The following is a 19,534-nucleotide window of genomic DNA, read 5'->3' on the forward strand; positions in this document are numbered from 1 at the left end:
TAATGGAGTATTAGGAGATACGAGAGATTGACGGTAGTACTACTAAAGTCCTAGGACTCTTGAATTCAGTTACTCTGTGAGAGGCGCTTAGTGTTGAAAACATTTATCCATTTACACTTAAAGGAAGAAAATGACACAGACTTAAGTTTCAGGAAAACAAACTTTCTGTTAAACCCCCACCCACCAGACTCAAAAGCAGTAAAAAACAGGTATGCTCAGATAAAGTTTCAAAAAGTAGATTTGTGTAGCCCTAACAAAATATTCTCCAGCAAGACCCTCCCTAACCCCAACGATTGTCCTTCAAAAGCCCCAAAACCAACCCAACTCCCAATTCCCAAACCCCAAAAGTCTCTAAAAAAGGGGCAAGGGACACTATGGCAGGATGCTGCTCACTTTAGCGGCCAGGGCATCTTACTCCTTGCGGAGGATGGCATGGTCGGAGCGGAGGCCCTCCACCAAGGTCTTATATGTTAGGACCTCCTGCTCCAGGTAGGACACTCTGAGGCATAAGAGGTGCTGGCGTGCCTTGCAACTCCTGGGGGGGGGGCAGCTGCTGTCTTTGCTGCTCTGCGGTGGCGGTTGGCTTTGGTAGCCCGGCTCCGTACCGCTGGAGCACTGCGCTGGCTGGCAGCCCATGGGGGCACGGAGGAGGATGCAGCTGTCCCAGTTGATGTTGTACCAGTAGACTGCGTGTCCTCCTCCTCCAGGGCCACCAGCTACAGATATTCGGAGACAGTGGCATCCAGCCTCCGTTGCCGGGCCATTAGAGCCAGCTCCTTCCTTGTTGGTTTTGTTGATTTGGAAGGAGCAACTATATGAAGAAAGAAAGACATAGTCTGTAACCCATGCTCTTTAAGATTAACACAAAATGATTGAGCAGAAAGTTGTGTCACAGTACAACTAGCAACTTGAAAGCACAGTACATAACTATTGAGGCCAGTATCTATCTAACCTCCCACTTCTTCATCCTTGCTCTAACATTAGTGGGAGTTTCAGGAACAAATTCTACGAGCACTATGGACTTCCATTACAGTCGACTATGACAGTACACTAGTCTTATTCTTCTTCTTCTCTCTTGTTTAGGAAAATTGGTACGTTATCTTATGCAAGCCGGCATAATACCAGCGCAGTGAACTTGCACCCGAGAAAAACAGACGCACACCATGATGAGTGAGACAGACTTGCGTTACTGTACAGGTCCAGTACATGCAAGTGGTGAAGCTCTTACTTTTCTATTACGGGTGGCACTGAGAATACTCTGTTGAAAGGGCTACTTCTTAATTAATTTAACTTTCACCCTACAGTGCAAATGAGTACTAGAAAAGGAAAATGAGGAAGCTAAATAATCTGATTATCTATCACTTCACATGGGATGTATTTGATTACATATGGGATGACTTTAGGTGCTTTGCTTTTTATTGAGTGAACAGTGACACATGAATGACGTACTACTACTAAACTAAACTTATTAAGAGAGGTAGGTAGTGTCCACCGTAATAACCGGATATATGCTGTGCTTGCAGTTGCACTACAAACTACTGCTACTATTCATGGTAGTATTTGGACAAAATTACAACTTCTTTTCCTTGCCTTTCCTACACTGGAACGGACCTGCAGGTGCGGTGGTACATGCTCTTCAAAGTAACACTTAATTCATCCTGTGACCGTCTACTCTCTCTAGATACACATTTGCTATCCAAGAGTCAGATAGTACCATGATCCAGGCATCCATCCATTCAAAGTATATGCACACATACAGTTTCTGTTTCACCCACCCAGGCTGTTCTCCTTCCACCCATCTTTGCTTCATCATTCACCCAGCCATGCACCATACCATATTCTTTCCTTCCCAGCCACCTCGGGGACCAAGCAAACACATATTATTCTTCTTTGCCAGTCATCATTAAATTTCTCGTCCTACCACACTTACTTACACCCTTCTTTCACTTTTCGTTCATCCCATCCATCAAGTTCATCTCAGATCTGATTGGGATTCTTCTCGTCAAAAACTTCCTAGCTAAGTCGAAGTACATTTAGAGGAGGCTACTACCAGGTTGATTTATAATACACCCGTGCAGAATGCACACTCTGCAGTCTTCAATCTCAATAAGTAAGGAATATCTAGCTTACCTTTGCCCGCCACCACCGTGTAAACCCTCACAGGCACATTGGTGTTGTCAGGCACTTGCATCGCCGCCTCCTCCCCAGAATTGTTATTATGTTATTCAGTTTGCAGAATGCTACCCAACTCTTCAGCCAGTAGCCCAGATTTTTACTAATGTAATATTTCTGAAGAATTATAGACTGAACATTGCAATAAACCGAATGGAGTCATCACTTTTGACTTTAAACAATAATATTGACACTACTTGTGGGTTTCCTCTATGGTCTCCACATCTTGGTACATTCTAAGTCTATATAGCCACTGTATAATCCTATTGGTTGGAGGTACTGAAAAGATGGTGTTTACGTACCCACCCACCAGGGTAACGATAATTTTCAAGGCCAAAAAAGGCCCAGAACGCAAAACTATTACAGCTACACCAGAGCACACTTTATATCTGTAATCCTAAAGACAACCCAGGTCAGTGCAGAGAGCAGAGAACAGACATCACTTTGGGGCAGTCTCCCACCAGAAGAGTACTGGTGGGAGACTGCCCCACAGTGATCTCTGTTCTGTGGACTGACCTGGGTTGTGTTTGGGATTACAGATATATTGACAGTGTCCTCTGGTGTAGCTGTAATTAATAGGTTTGACTTTAACATTTCAACGATAAATAAGGTCTCAACTCTAGTGTTGTCCTGAACATTGGATTCTTCTTTATTTTATTTTTTCATAGAAGATCTTTCATAGACAAAGACATATCATTACTTTTTAACAAAGTATATTAAGATATTGTCATTAGAGTTGTGAATTTTCAATATTGTTTGTTGTAAAGCATTTTAAATATGTTTGCAACAGTTGTAACTGTCTCTAATCCTGGATCTGAAAAGACATAGACTCATACAAAATATATTGCAAACTAAGTTTTCAATTGTTAGCATTGCTGTTACGATGTCCTAATGTACATCTTTTTCTACATTTACAGTCTGTTAAAAATAATTGTTGTCCGCAACCAAGGTACTTCAACAACATACGTCCAAAAGTTAATGGTAAGTACCCTCAATGAGTGTAAATAGACAACATTATAAGTATTAAAAGTCCTTAGAACACATTAACTCTCCAGTTCACATTTGCTAATACAGGAAGTATGTAACTCTCACTCAAATAACTGAGGCGTTTGCAAGGGTCTTTTTAGTGCAGGGATGTGGAATTCCTATAGCCCGACGCCCAGGACATATTGTTTGGGGTCAAGGGCAACACGTTTTTATGTGTATTTTGTCCTTGGGACAAGTAGGCCCAACCCCCTGCAGAACAAACCCTTTGGCTACCAGTTTGCAGTACCACATTATGGATCAAGGAAAGGCCCTGTCTGCAGTTTAGGTAAGAGTTTTGTCCATATGTTGATGCTGTTCAAACTTGTATTCATAGTTTATTAATTGAAAGCTTTATTATTAGGGTGAATGCTCTAAGTAAAAGCTGTGAGCTCTGAGACTGCACTATTGACAGTGGTTCCAGTATAAAAATGTGTACACAGGTTTTCAAAGTATAGCAATGGATGTATGACATTTTAACGCATGCTTTTCAAACGCATGCTGTTACAACGCAGGTTTTACTATGCATACCTTTACAACGCATTACACTTTGGGGTGCTGGATAGTGAATAGTTTAATTTACTATTCCAACTCCAGTCCCCGTGGACACTAGGGAAGGTGTTGGATAGTAAATTAAACGTATTCCCTATCCTAGAGCGCCCCCCAGTGTAATGTGTTGTAAAGGTATGTAAAACCTGCGTTGTAATAGCTTTGCGTCGTAAAAGTTTTGTTGTAAAGGATGTTTCCTATAGCAATATGAGGCTATAGATTATGCACCCAGAATGCTCTCTGATTTGATACAAATGTTTGCAGAACATTGAAAGCAAGATTAATGATTCTTTACTTTCAAAATAAAATGTTCATCTAAAAATGAAACTAGGAAAACAACATTTAGCCAAACTACTGTAAAATTTCAGGTACCATTTATTTTCAGCATCATTTAGTAACATGTTTTTGTTGATTCATGCTAGTATTCTCAAAAATATTCATTATAGAAAACCAATGTAACAAGTTTCAATAAAATTATGGAAAAAAAATAAACAACCATTGACAAAGCCAGTGGGTCTGAAATTGGTGGTTAGCTTTTTAGTTTTGTCAATGTGTGAATTGTTTTGGCTTAGTTTTTCTAAAACCTTATTGGTGTGGGAGCTGCTGGGCCCTCACCATTCTAACAAACACTGGCAAAAGCAAAAATAGTTTTTGTCTCAAAAAGCACACACTGCCGCAGTACTTACCGGCACTGAACAAACCTACTTTGCGTGCTGGTATTCTCTTTTTGAAACACAAGAATGCTGTCACTCACAGTGAAGCCAGCCGATACAGACAGAATTTTAATAAACACAAAAGGTCACAGTAATGCTAGACCCAATTTGGGCCCCAAGTCTCAAAAGTGCACCCAAGGTATATGTCCTTGCATTAAGTACAGCTATGCAGCTTTCATGAATTCCCACAAATTTTACAGAAGTAAGACAAGACATAGTACTCCTAGAAAACATTTATGAACTGCAGGGCATATTATCAAGAAGAGTGTTAAAATTATTGCTGCTTTAGTGACAGGAAACTGCAGCTAAAGCCGTGAGAATGGGCTTGATAATATGCCCTTGCGAATTCCCATAGAAGCCCACGTTAACACCAGTACATGGGCTTCTATGGGAATTAAGCAACCTATCCAATGGACAAGTAGTTATTTTATTAAATTCCACACCCCTGTTTTAGAGTTACGTTCACCATGTGTGAAAGCTGCCTATACACCCTTCCAACTTATAGACTCATTACCACATTTCTACTAAGTGATGAGAGATAACTATGTTTACCATATAAATGCATATCAAGTTTTCATTTCAAACAACTATTGACCTTTCAACAATGCAATGTTACTACTCACTTACTTTTCACTATTTTCCCAACAGGTTCAATGTTTCGAATGCAGCCGATGACTCCAGCTTAACTTTCTAAATCCAAATGTAACTGTTACTTATCTTTTACTGCTTACATATGTAAAAAACTATGCTTGACAAACTTCTTTCAGCTGTCACAATTTGCACAATCCTTTTAGAGTTGGACCAACCTTCCTCTAACATTCCTACATAATTTTCTTTTTGAAATACAAACATTATTTTGTTTAGGTGTTGAAATATACATTTTAATCTTCCTCCTCTTTAAAGGTAAAGAAGCAATACCGCTCCTCTACACATGATTGTTCAATGGTAGTCTAAAAAGTAGTGGTAATTCCACTATCACTATGGTAGATATCTGACAATAGAATCTATGATATAGTTACACCACTATTCCATAGTCCTAATCAAAAAATTGTCTTTACACTCAACAAAAAGAACAATCGTGCACTTTTTATGCTGGACAGTATTACTTCTAAAAACCCTTTCACTGCTTTCTTCCATACCTTCAAAAAAGATTTCATGGATTTATATGCATACTCTTTCAGGTCTGTATATCTCTAATGTAAAACAAACATACTTGTTTTTCTTTCCTCACTCACATATGTAAACTCATAAGTCACTCCTATGGCAAGGTTTTGCAATCCTGAATACTGAGTGCTACGTTTTGTGTCAGAGGATGCCCATGCATAACCAAGCTAAGTTTTCTTTGGCTGCATGGACACATGTAGTGTAAACTGTCAAATTCTTTAACGGGCTACCCTCCCACTAGTCCTAAAGGTGGATGTAGAATTCAACCGTTCATCATAAAATAGAATTGGATGTCACTAAATACAAAGTATTTCAATATTATGTAAGCCCTAATGTGTCCCCTAAAGATTCCAGCGAAATCCAGACACATACTAACTGAAACACAACCACCATTAGTAACCTATAAAATTTGCCAAAGAACTCTTGCAAGGTGTGATCAATCAAAAAATACTCCTTTGGCACAGCAAATTTAGTGCAACACAGAAACAACTTCCACCCCAACAACTTAGCTTCAGCTGCAACACAGAGATTGTACGACAACACACTTGCTCCTGCACCAAGCACATCAATTGCTGCAGCAGCATCTTCAGCAAACAGTCCATACTCACATATTGATCTTGAATTTGGTAAACGTAAATTTCTATGCAATTATTGCGATGAACATTTGTGTTACGGGAAATAGTCAACTTCATCAAAAATAAGAAACTGGAGCATCGCTCTCCTCCACATCAGTCATTAAAAATGTATCAAGGTCTTTTGTTGTAACTACCCTGTCCAAAGGCAGTAAGAAATGTGCACACTTTCTACCTTTCTTGCGTCCTTTCTATCACACAGTGTGTGTAGTTTGTCCACTTCATTGTTTGCTTAGATGTGCTACCCCTTTCTCAAGTTCCCACTGCAGAATCTGTTGCACAGTCTGTGTATTGGACTGGAAATACAAACATCAATTTCCCTTACAAGGCAGTGGATACTTTGCACATCTGTAGCCTTTCTTATTTTTCACCTTTTTTATCTTCCACTCAATCAACACATAATCTACACGGACACACACCTACTTGCTGCCTTCCTTGGCTGGGGTTATTAATTATTCTTGAATTTCCTATTCTAATCCAAAGTCATGGCCCTTTATTGAGCCTTTTTATTGTAACTACTTCCCTGCTAAATGCAGTGGTTAATTTACACACTTGCAGCCTTACTTATTTTTTACATTATTCATCTTCCACTCAATCAACACATCATCTACACATACCTACTTGTTGCCTTTCTTGACTATGATTATCAACTATTCATCTTTTTTATATTCGTATTTAAAGTGCAGGCCCTTTATCGAACCTTTTTGTTCTAACAACTACCCCGGCTGGACAGAGTAAGAAATTTGCACACTTGTTGCCTTTCTTGGCTGGAGTTATTGTATTGTATTGTATATTGGATTTATATAGCGCTTATCACCCAGGGGTCTCTAAGCGCTTGCCTTGGGAACCCTATATTTACAACAAGGGGTGGTGAGGGACAGAGTCTCTGAATTAAGCAGAAAACTCTCACCCAGTCAAGAGATCAGGGCTAGATCCAACACCGTTTTTTAGCTCACTGCACCATCCCATTTTCAGAACCTGGCTGTATGCAAATTAGTCTGTTCTTGTCCCAGTGCATGATGGGAACAGGGCAAACCAAACTACAAAAGCCAATTCTTACACTGGGAAGGAAACAAGCTCCCGGGGACCGGTTTCTGGCATTACAGCCGTCTTCGGCCCGGTTTGCTTGAATCCTGATGGTGCAATGAGCAAGGGACTCACATCTGAGTATACCCTTCCACGCTTAGGGTGGACAAAAATATTTACAACAAGGGGTGGTGAGGGACAGAGTCTCTGAATTAAGCAGAAAACTCTCACCCAGTCAAGAGATCAGGGCTAGATCCAACACCGTTTTTTAGCTCACTGCACCATCCCAGTTTCAGAACCTGGCTGTATGCAAATTAGTCTGTTCCTGTACAGTGCATGATGGGAACAGGGCAAACCAAACTACAAAAGCCATTTCTTACACTGGGAAGGAAACAAGCTCCCGGGGACCGGTTTCTGGCATTACAGCCGTCTTCGGCCCGGTTTGCTTGAATCCTGATGGTGCAATGAGCAAGGTAGTTTAGTCTGCCCTGTTCCCATGATGCACTGGGCCAGGGACAGACTGATTTGCATATAGCCAGGTTCTGAGCTGGGATGGGGCAGTGAGATAAATAACGGTGATGGATCAAGCCCTGATCTTTGGACTGGGTAAGAGTGGTCTGTTTAACTCAGACACTCTGTTCATCACCACCCCCTTTTCTAAATCGTTTTTGGCCACTATAGGTGTGGCAGGGTATACTCAGACATGAGTCCCTTTCTCACTGCTCCATCAGGATTCAAGCAAGCCGGGCCGAAAAAGGCTGAAATGCCAGAAACCGGTCCCCGGTAGCTTGTCTCCTTTCTGGTGAAGAATTGGCTTGGTAGTTTAGTCTGCCCTGTTCCCATGATGCACTGGGCCAGGGACAGACTGATTTGCATATAGCCAGGTTCTGAACTGGGATGGGGCAGTGAGATAAATAACGGTGATGGATCAAGCCCTGATCTTTGGACTGGGTAAGAGTGGTCTGTTTAACTCAGACACTCTGTTCATCACCACCCCCTTTTCTAAATCGTTTTTGGCCACTATAGGTGTGGCAGGGTATACTCAGACATGAGTCCCTTTCTCACTGCTCCATCAGGATTCAAGCAAGCCGGGCCGAAGAAGGCTGAAATGCCAGAAACCGGTCCCCGGTAGCTTGTCTCCTTTCTGGTGAAGAATTGGCTTGGTAGTTTAGTCTGCCCTGTTCCCATGATGCACTGGGCCAGGGACAGACTGATTTGCATATAGCCAGGTTCTGAGCTGGGATGGGGCAGTGAGATAAATAACGGTGATGGATCAAGCCCTGATCTTTGGACTGGGTAAGAGTGGTCTGTTTAACTCAGACACTCTGTTCATCACCACCCCCTTTTCTAAATCGTTTTTGGCCACTATAGGTGTGGCAGGGTATACTCAGACATGAGTCCCTTTCTCACTGCTCCATCAGGATTCAAGCAAGCCGGGCCGAAGAAGGCTGAAATGCCAGAAACCGGTCCCCGGTAGCTTGTCTCCTTTCTGGTGAAGAATTGGCTTGGTAGTTTAGTCTGCCCTGTTCCCATGATGCACTGGGCCACGGACAGACTGATTTGCATATAGCCAGGTTCTGAGCTCGGATGGGGCAGTAAGATAAATAACGGTGATGGATCAAGCCCTGATCTTTGGACTGGGTAAGAGTGGTCTGTTTAACTCAGACACTCTGTTCATCACCACCCCCTTTTCTAAATGGTTTTTGGCCACTATAGGTGTGGCAGGGTATACTCAGACATGAGTCCCTTTCTCACTGCTCCATCAGGATTCAAGCAAGCCGGGCCGAAGAAGGCTGAAATGCCAGAAACCGGTCCCCGGTAGCTTGTCTCCTTTCTGGTGAAGAATTGGCTTGGTAGTTTAGTCTGCCCTGTTCCCATGATGCACTGGGCCAGGGACAGACTGATTTGCATATAGCCAGGTTCTGAGCTGGGATGGGGCAGTGAGATAAATAACGGTGATGGATCAAGCCCTGATCTTTGGACTGGGTAAGAGTGGTCTGTTTAACTCAGACACTCTGTTCATCACCACCCCCTTTTCTAAATCGTTTTTGGCCACTATAGGTGTGGCAGGGTATACTCAGACATGAGTCCCTTTCTCACTGCTCCATAGGATTCAAGCAAGCCGGGCCGAAGAAGGCTGAAATGCCAGAAACCGGTCCCCGGTAGCTTGTCTCCTTTCTGGTGAAGAATTGGCTTGGTAGTTTAGTCTGCCCTGTTCCCATGATGCACTGGGCCAGGGACAGACTGATTTGCATATAGCCAGGTTCTGAGCTGGGATGGGGCAGTGAGATAAATAACGGTGATGGATCAAGCCCTGATCTTTGGACTGGGTAAGAGTGGTCTGTTTAACTCAGACACTCTGTTCATCACCACCCCCTTTTCTAAATCGTTTTTGGCCACTATAGGTGTGGCAGGGTATACTCAGACATGAGTCCCTTTCTCACTGCTCCATCAGGATTCAAGCAAGCCGGGCCGAAGAAGGCTGAAATGCCAGAAACCGGTCCCCGGTAGCTTGTCTCCTTTCTGGTGAAGAATTGGCTTGGTAGTTTAGTCTGCCCTGTTCCCATGATGCACTGGGCCAGGGACAGACTGATTTGCATATAGCCAGGTTCTGAGCTGGGATGGGGCAGTGAGATAAATAACGGTGATGGATCAAGCCCTGATCTTTGGACTGGGTAAGAGTGGTCTGTTTAACTCAGACACTCTGTTCATCACCACCCCCTTTTCTAAATTGCCTTGGGAACCCGTCCTGGCTTTTCCCTGTGAGATAGCCCCTACAGGGCATCCCCAAGGTGAAAGCCAGGCATCCCGCCGCGGGGGGCCGTTGTGGAGATTAAGCAAGCTTAATGCCCAGAGTTGCAGAGTATGAACCCATGATTAGGTCAGGCACCCAAAGCGAGAATTATCGAGTCCGTGGACATTTGAGCTCAAGACCCTACAGCGTCGGGAATTGAACCCTGGTCCCGGGTCTGACCTCTGCTTCAGGGTCTGCCTGCTCTAACCAGTGAGCCACACTTCTCGAATGTCATATTCTCATTAAAAGTCAAGGCCCTTTAGCAAACCTTACTGTTCTAGCTACTACCCCAGCCAAAGACAGAGGGAAATTGGCACACTTCCTGGCTTTCTTGGCTGACCTTAACAATTCTTCAATTTCATATTTTGATTAAAAGTCAAATCCCTTTATCAAGCTTTTTTGTTGTAGTTAATACCCCGGCTGAAAGCAGTAGGACATTTTCAAATTTGCTGCTTTTCTTGGCTGAGGTTATCCATTATTCTTCAAGTAATGCAAAGTTCAGACCCTTTATTAAACCTTCTTGGTAAATACTACCCGTGAATGTCAGTGGGTAATTTAAACACTTGCGTCCTTTCCACAACACAGTATGTGCACTTTGTGCACTTGCTTAACTGCTTAGATGAGATACCCATTTCTCAGGCTCCCACTGCGGAATCTGACTCAGTCTGTAATGCACTAGAAAACCAAACACCCATTTTCTTTACAAAACAGTGGGTTATATCCGCATCTGCTACCTATCTTCCTTTTCACCTTATTCTGCATCCACTACCTCAAACACACCTACCTGCTAATTTTCTTGCAGCCTTTGCCAAGTATTATTCTAATTCAAACTACAGTCCCTAAAATGGGCCCGGTATTGTAATTTTTCAGCCCTACCACCCACAGTGGTAACTTAATGCACTCACATTGCTTCCTTCAATGCCTTCAGTGGTAGCCATTTCTTAGCATCCCACTGCAAAATTTGACGCCCTATCCATATAATGAGGTGGAAATCCAAAGATCCATTTCCCTGACAAGTCAGTGGATACTTTGCACGTCTGCAGCCTTTCTAATTTTTCACCTTTTTTATCTTCGACTCAATTAACACATCATCTACACATAACACACACTAACTTACTACCGTTTTTGTCTGGGGTTATCAATTATTCATGAATTTCATATTCTAATTCAAAATCATGGCCCTTTATTGAACCTTTTTAGGTCTCGTGACCTACAATCAGCGCAAGCGCATTGAGGGAACGAGAATTCAAGTGGCCAAAATCCTCTTCAAACCACGGGCTTTTTAGCCGCGGTTTTCTTTAAGTTCACATGAATCACGTGATTAAACATGCACGCGTATCGGCAGCATTTCTCCTGCAGGCTCGCAAAAGGCTCTCCTCCCTCCCCACATCAAAGGCATCAATCACCCTCCCACAGGCTACCCCAGTGGTGCCCCGCCCCCTGCTTCACAGCCAGGCCATCTGTTCCCTGCCAGACCTCTCACACCTCCGTCACAGCATGCCTGTGTACTTCAAAGGCTTATCACTTCACACGGAAGGTCGTGCAACCAGGCCGTGCAACCAGAGCACTTCAGTTGGTGCGCAGCCCCCCTCCCAGCACTGCCTTGTTACTCTCGGCAGCCGTGAGTCCCTAAACACTTTTTATATTTAATTAGCAGCAGCAGCATTTCTCCTGTGCCAGCTCACATCAAAGGCTCTGTGCCACTTTCACCCACACAGCAACACTTACAGACACGCAACGCCACTCACACCCACGCAAGCCCACTATCATCCACGCAACACCACACTCACCCACGCAATGCCACTCACCCAAGCAACACCTCTCACACACGCAACGCAACTCATCCACGCAACCCCACTCATCCATGCAACCCCACTCATCCACGCAACCCCACTCATCCACGCAACGCCACTCATCCACGCAACGCCACTCATCCACGCAACGCCACTCACACATTCAACGCCACTCACCCACGCAACACCACTCACTCACTCACTCACGCACAGCCACTCACACCCACGCAGTGCCACTTTCACCCACACAGCACCACTTTCAGACACGCAACACCACTCACACCCACGCAAGCCCACTATCACCCACGCAATGCCACACTCACCCAAGCAATGCCACTCACCCAAGCAACACCACTCACACACGCAACACAACTCACCCACGCAACCCCACTCATCCACGCAACGCCACTCATCCACGCAACACCACTCATCCACGCAACGCCACTCATCCACACAACGCCACTCATCCACGCAACGCCACTCATCCACGCAACGCCACTCACACATGCAACGCCACTCACACATGCAACGCCACTCACACATGCAACGCCACTCACACATGCAACGCCACTCACCCACACAATGCCACTCACCCACGCAATGCCACTCACCCATGCAACGCCACTCACACACGCAACGCCACTCACCCACGCAACGCCACTCACCCACGCAATGCCACTCACCCATGCAATGCCACTCACCCACGCAACGCCACTCACCCACGCAACGCCACTCACCCACGCAACACCACTCACCCACACAACGCCACTCACACACAACGCCACTCGCACACGCAACGCCACTCACACATGCAACGCCACGCACACACGCAACACCACTCACACACGCAACACCACTCACACACGCAACGCCACTCACACACGCAACACCACTCACACACGCAACGCCACTCAAACATGCAACGCCACTCACACATGCAACGCCACTCACACATGCAACGCCACTCACACATGCAACGCCACTCACACATGCAACGCCACTCACCCACGCAACGCCACTCACCCACGCAACGCCACTCACCCACGCAACACCACTCACACATGCAACGCCACTCACCCACGCAACACAACTCACTCAAAGCCACTCACACACACGCAGTGCGACTTTCACCCACACTGTGCAGTGTACAATAGGTTTGCAGTAGGAAAGTTGGAGCTATTGGTTTTGTAAATGACAAAGCCCTTTATGTTTTTAAAATGAAAACAAAAATAAAAGGCATTGTTATTTGCAATTGTAATAGCTCCAACTTTCCTACTGCGAGACCTATTGGCAACGCCAGTGCTTGTTGTTTTAGCTACTACCCCAGCCGAAGGCAGTGGTAAATATGCAAACTTGCTGCCTTTCTTGGCTGGAGTTATACATTATTCAAACATTAATTCAAATTCAAATTCAGAACTTCATTCAGCCTTCTTGGAAACTACTAACCATGAATGGCAGTGAGTAATTTTCACACTTGCGTTCTTTCTTGCGTCCTTTCTACCGCACAGTGTGTGTACTTTCTGCACTTCAACTGTTTGCTTAGATGTGATACCCATTTCTCAGGCTCCCACTGCCAAATCCGATACACAGTCTGTGTAATGGACTGGAAAACCAAACACCCACTTCCGTAATAAAGCCCTGGGTAGTTTCAACGTCTGCTGCCTTTCTTAATTTTTACCTTATTCTGCATCCACTAGCACAAATACGCGTACCTGCTGCCTTTCTTGACTGTCTTTGCCAACTATTATTCTAATTCAAAGTAGAGGCCCTGGAAAGGACCCAGTGTTATTTTTGAGCACTACGGCCCAGAGTGGGAACTTAGTGCACTTGCTTGCTTCCTTAGATGTGGTAGTAATTTCTCACCCTCCCACTGCGGAATCCAACACCCTTTCTGTATAATAAAAAGGATATCCAAAGACCCACTTTGCTGACAAGGCAGAGGGTAGTTTGCAATTCTGCAGCCTTTCTTATTTTTGACCTTATTCATCTTCTACTCGATCAAGACACCATCCACAATTACACGCACTTTTTTGACTGGGGTTATCAATTATTATTCAATTTCAAATTCTAATTCAAAGACAAGGGGCCTTTATCGATCCTTTTTGTTATAACTACTTCCCCAACTAAACACACAATGTAATTTGCACACTTTTGCTGCCAATAGAAAAATTGGAAACTTTAATTAAATGTTTTGTAGCTGGTCAGGTTCAATATCAGAAAGAACATTTGTAGCTGTTGCAATTATTTTTCATGATGTACCTTGTACAACATCTGGACATTACACTGTTTATTTAAAATGTCTGAAAGGTTGGATACATTCTAATAATCAATCAGTTTTTAAGCAACGTTTGCCTAAAGAGTTACCAAATTGTTACCTAATATTTTTAAAGCCAACATTTTAAGATCAAAATGTGGCCTTTCAGGATTACTTCGGTTAAGGTAGATTAGTCTGGTGTTGTAGAGTATTTTGTAAGTAAGGGTGAGGAGCTAGAAGGTGATCCTATTATTGGTATTGATGCATTGTAGCTGTATCAGGTGCTGAGTTATGTGGCTGCAGCATGGGATATTGATAATCACTCGGGTGGAGGTCTTTTGGATATGTTGTAGGTGTTTGGCTACAATTCCTATGTAGAGAGTTTTCCCACAGAGTACTCTGCTGCTGATGAGGGACTGTGTCACTGTTCTTCTTATGGTTAGGATCCACTAAATGTTGTGGAGCATGTGGAGGGTCTTATAGCAGTACGTATAGACGATGCTGACTTGCTTATACATTGAAAGGAAGAGGTTGAGGATATATCCTAGGTTGTGGACATGGTTGGTAAGTGTTGGTACTGTCCAAAGTGTAGTCAGCTAGCAGAAGTCGGCTGAAGGGGTGGGTCTGAGGATGAGTACCTTTATTTTCTGCGAGTTCATGTTTAGAAAGCTGCTCTTTATGTAATTGGTCACGTTGCAGCCTTTCTTATTTTTTACATTATTCATCTTGCACTCAATCAACACATCATCTACACATACTCACTCCTACTTCCTACCTTTCTTGTCTATGGTTATCAACTATTCTTCTATTTTGTATTAAAAGTGAAGGCCCTTTATTGAGCCTTTTTCTTGTAGCTACTACCTCGGCCAAAGGCACTGGGAAATTTGCATACTTGCAACATTTTTTGGCTGCGGTTATCTATTATTCTTCAAGTAATTCAAAGTTCAAGCCCTATATTGAACCTTCTTGGTAACTACTACCCATGAATGGTAGTGGATAATTTGCACCCTTGCGGCCTTTCTTGCGTCCTTTCTACCGCACAGTGTGACTACTTTGTGCACTTGCTTAACTCCTTAGGTGATATACCCGTTTCTCAGGCCCACACTGTGGAACCCGGCTAACAGTCTGTAATGGGCTGGAAAACCAAAGACCCATTTCCTTTACAAGGCAGTGGGTTGTTTCAGCATGTGATACCTTTCTTCCTTTTTACCTTATTCTACATCCACTACCTCAAACACACATACCTGCTACCTTTCTTGCTGTCTTTCCTAAGTATTATTCTAATTCAAAGTAGAGTCCCTGAAATTGGCCCGGTGTTGTAATTTTACAGGCCTACCGCCCACAGTGGTAACTTAGTGCACTTACATTGCTTCATTTGATGTGGTAGCCATTTCTCAGGCTCCCACTACAAAATTCGACTCCCTATCTGTATAATGAGGTAGAAATCTAAAATCCACTTCCCTGACAATGCCTTGAGTACTTTACGTGTCTGCAGCCTTACTAATTTTTCACCTTTTTGTATCTTCAGGTCAATCAACACATCATCTACACATAACACACACCAACTTGCTTCCTTTTTTTGGCTTGAGTTATCAATTATTGTTCAATTTAATTTTCTGATTCAAAGTCAAGGCCCTTTATCAAGCCTATTTGTTAAAGCTAATACCCCAGCCGAAGACAGTAGGATATTTTAACACTTGCTCCTTTTCTTCACTGGGGTTGTCAATATTTTTGAAATTACCAACAACCTTGGAAACAATATTTTCATTTAGAAACAAATTTCAAAGTAATCGTCTCTGTAAAACTACTTTGCCATGTTCACTCATTTCTCCAATTCTTATATCTTGTAGAATGCTTCCATAATCGCCATCATTTGCTACTTGTATATTTGTAATAAGTTCCTTATATTCAAAATATGACCAAATGTTAACATATCCAATCCTACATTACATCGTTCACACATACTACCTATGGCGCATGACAACAAATTACAATACCACAAAGCATCTGGAGAAGCTTGTTGTGAAGTTTCAAGATTCTTCACGAAAATTAAACTTCTCATTATTGATGACCTAAGCATGGCATCAAACTTAATGCTTGCCTTTGTGCATTTAAGAATGCAGCAAATTCTTAAAACAGAGTATGACATATTACTGTTCCTCCCCTCTCCCCCAATCATGTATCATCACAGGGTACGTTCAACCTCAGTGCCAAAGGTATTACTAACTCAGTGCACCACAAATCATCACCACATGACCGTATTGAATAACATGATTTATTTAAAAAAAAAATAATATCCAACTTTTTGGAGATATAGTTCAACTAATGTCAATGGACAACCACTATTTATTAAAAAAACGTAATTTTAAAAACTTTGCTACCAATGCTTCCTGCTTGGACCACACATAATCCCAGACTCCACAGAACTTAATTCATTTTGGTGCCACTAACTCATTCCACCACTTATCACTACATTCAAACACTAAATTACCAATATTGTGCACCTGTAATTAATGACACCAAGATATGAAGTTTTGGTAACCGCTACCTCCTACCATCACCACATGTCCGTATTCACCCCCAATTTAAGTGATTCTTCATTCATTACATATAAAGTACAGTACCAAATAAAATAGTCTCCATCACACCTACACAAATTCGCCAATTGCCTTTAGTAATCCAGAATGCGCAAGAGCAAAAAAATGACTATCAGTACGTCCTACCCAAAACACACATCTTCACAAGCTCCACAAACCTTGTTGTTTCACGTACCACTAACTCAGTCGAAACTAAACTAAGTATAACACCTATTTCACATCCTGATTGAAACTCAACACCATTTATCAAGCCTTTCTTTTTTTTGTAGCTACTACCCCGGCTGAAGGCAATGGGAAATTTGCACACGTCCTGCCTTTCTTTACTGTGATAATCAATTACTCTTGAATTTCATATTCTAATTCAAACTCATGTCCCTTTAGCAAGCCTTTTTCATGTAGGTACTGTACCGCCATAAGGCAGTGGGAAATTTGCGCACTTGCTGCATTTCTTCGCAGGCCTTATGAACTACTGTTCAATTTCATATTCCTATTCAAAATGCAGACCCTTTATCAAGCCCCTTTTGTTCTATCAACTACCCCGGCTGAAGGCAGTGGGAAATTTGCACACTTGCAGCCTTGTTTAGCTGGGGTTATCAATTATTCTTCAAGTAATTAAACTTCAAAGTCCAAACCCTTTATTGAAACTTCTTGATAACTACTACCCATTGAATGGTAGTGGATAATTTGCACACTTGCATCCTTTCTTGCATCCTTTCTACCACACATTGTGTGTACTTTGTGCACTTGCTTAACTCCTTACATGAGATACCCGTTTCTCAGGTACACACTGCGGAATCCGACGCCCAGTCTGAATAATGAACATGAAAACCAAACACCCACTTCCCTTACAAGGCTGTGACTACTCTGCACGTCTGCAGCCTTTCTTATTTTTCACCTTCCACTCAATCAACACATCATCTACACATAAACACACCTACTTCTTGCTTTTTTCCCTGGGGTTATTAATTACTCTTCAATTTCATAATCTGTTTCAAAGTTAAGGCCCTGTAACAAGCCTTTTTGTAGTAGCTACTACCCCAGTGTGGTAGTGGAAAATTTGCACACTTGCTGCATTTCTTGGCTCAGGTTACCAATTCAGCACTCAATAGAGTTGACAACTGGATACCAACAGTGCCAACACTACAGAAAATGTTCAATACAATCTTGATTTATTTAAAACAGAGACTAATTCACAATCTCCTCAGATTTGCCTAAAGTTTGAACAGTAGGAAATTCAGCCTTCATTTCTTTAATTTAGAGATGTTTCTACTGTATGTCTTCAGATTTTGTTTAAATAAGTGACAGCAACCATTTGTCTATGTCTTTCAACAACTGCCTTCAATCTACACTGCCCAGGGAACGCACAAGGTCAGCGCCAAAGATACTACTTACTCAGTGCACGATAAATCATCACAAAGAAGAGTGAACAGTTTTATGTATATTGAGACATACTGTCCCTTTTACATGTAATTGATGTGGAATTCAATAGAAAAATGACACTACTTCAATTACTGTACCCCCCCCCCCCGACCACACATCATCACTGGGTACGTTCAAGCTCAGCGCCAAATATTACTAACTCAGTGCATCAGAAATCATCACCACGTGACCATATTGAATGAGATGACTTACTTAGAAAAAAAATATCATACTTTTTGGAGATATATTTCAACTTACTTCTGTGAATGCACAACCAATATTTATTAGAAAACTAGATTATAATGACTTTGCTACCAATGTGTCCTTCTTCGACCACACATCATCACAAACTCCACAGAACTTTGTTGCTTTAGATACACACTTCCTCCCTTTCTTGGCTGCGATTATCAATTATTTTTCAATTTCATATTCTGATTGAACGTCAAGGCCCTCTATCAAACCTTTTTGTCATAGCAACTACCCCAGCCGAAGGTCAATACTCAAAAGGTAATCTGTAAAATTAGCCAAACAACTCTTTCAAAGGCTGATCCATCCCAAAAATACTTATTTAGCACAGCCAATATAGTGCGACACATGAATTTGCACACCACCAACTTTGATTGAGCTACAACACAAAGATTGAAGGGGAACCCACTTGCTGCTGCACCAAGCACATCAACTGCTGCAACAGCATCTTCAGCAAGTACTCCAAACTCACATATTAATCTTGATTTTGGTAAACTTACATTTCTATGCATGTATTGCGATGTACTTTTGTGTTACGGGAAATAGTCTATCAACCTCATTAAAAATAAGAAACAGGAGCATCGATTTTGTAAACGAATGTCACAAATAGCATTCATCTATACCTTTGCTCACTAGAGCCTTCAATCTACACTACACACAGCTACATTCATAACTTGAATTCGGGTTTCCTTCTACTTTAAGGACAGCATTGTATTCAGCCTTGCTTTCCTTAACAAAGAAACAATTATACTATGTCGTCAGATTCTATTAACTGTAACAAAATAGCATTCATCAATCTTTGTGTCAACAACTGCCTTAAATCTACACTGTGGACACTTCAGTTCATAACTTCAAATCAGCTGTCCTTCTACATTAAAGACAGCATTGTATGCAGCCTTGCTTTCCTTAAGGCAGAGACAATTATACTGTGTCCTCCAATTCGGTTAACTGAGATAAATAGTATTCATCAATCTATGTGTGAACAGCTGCCTTCAATCTACACTATGGACAGCTGCTTTCACAAGTTGAACTAAGCTTTCCTTCTACATTAAGTACTGTATTGTATTCAGCCCTTCTTTTCCAGAAGGCAGTGACAATTATACTGTGTCCTCAGGTTCTGTTATCTGTTACTATATAGCATTCTTCAATCTT

The sequence above is a fragment of the Lissotriton vulgaris genome, chromosome 4_1 (genome assembly GCF_964263255.1).
Source record: "Lissotriton vulgaris chromosome 4_1, aLisVul1.2, whole genome shotgun sequence".
NCBI lineage: Eukaryota > Metazoa > Chordata > Amphibia > Caudata > Salamandridae > Lissotriton > Lissotriton vulgaris.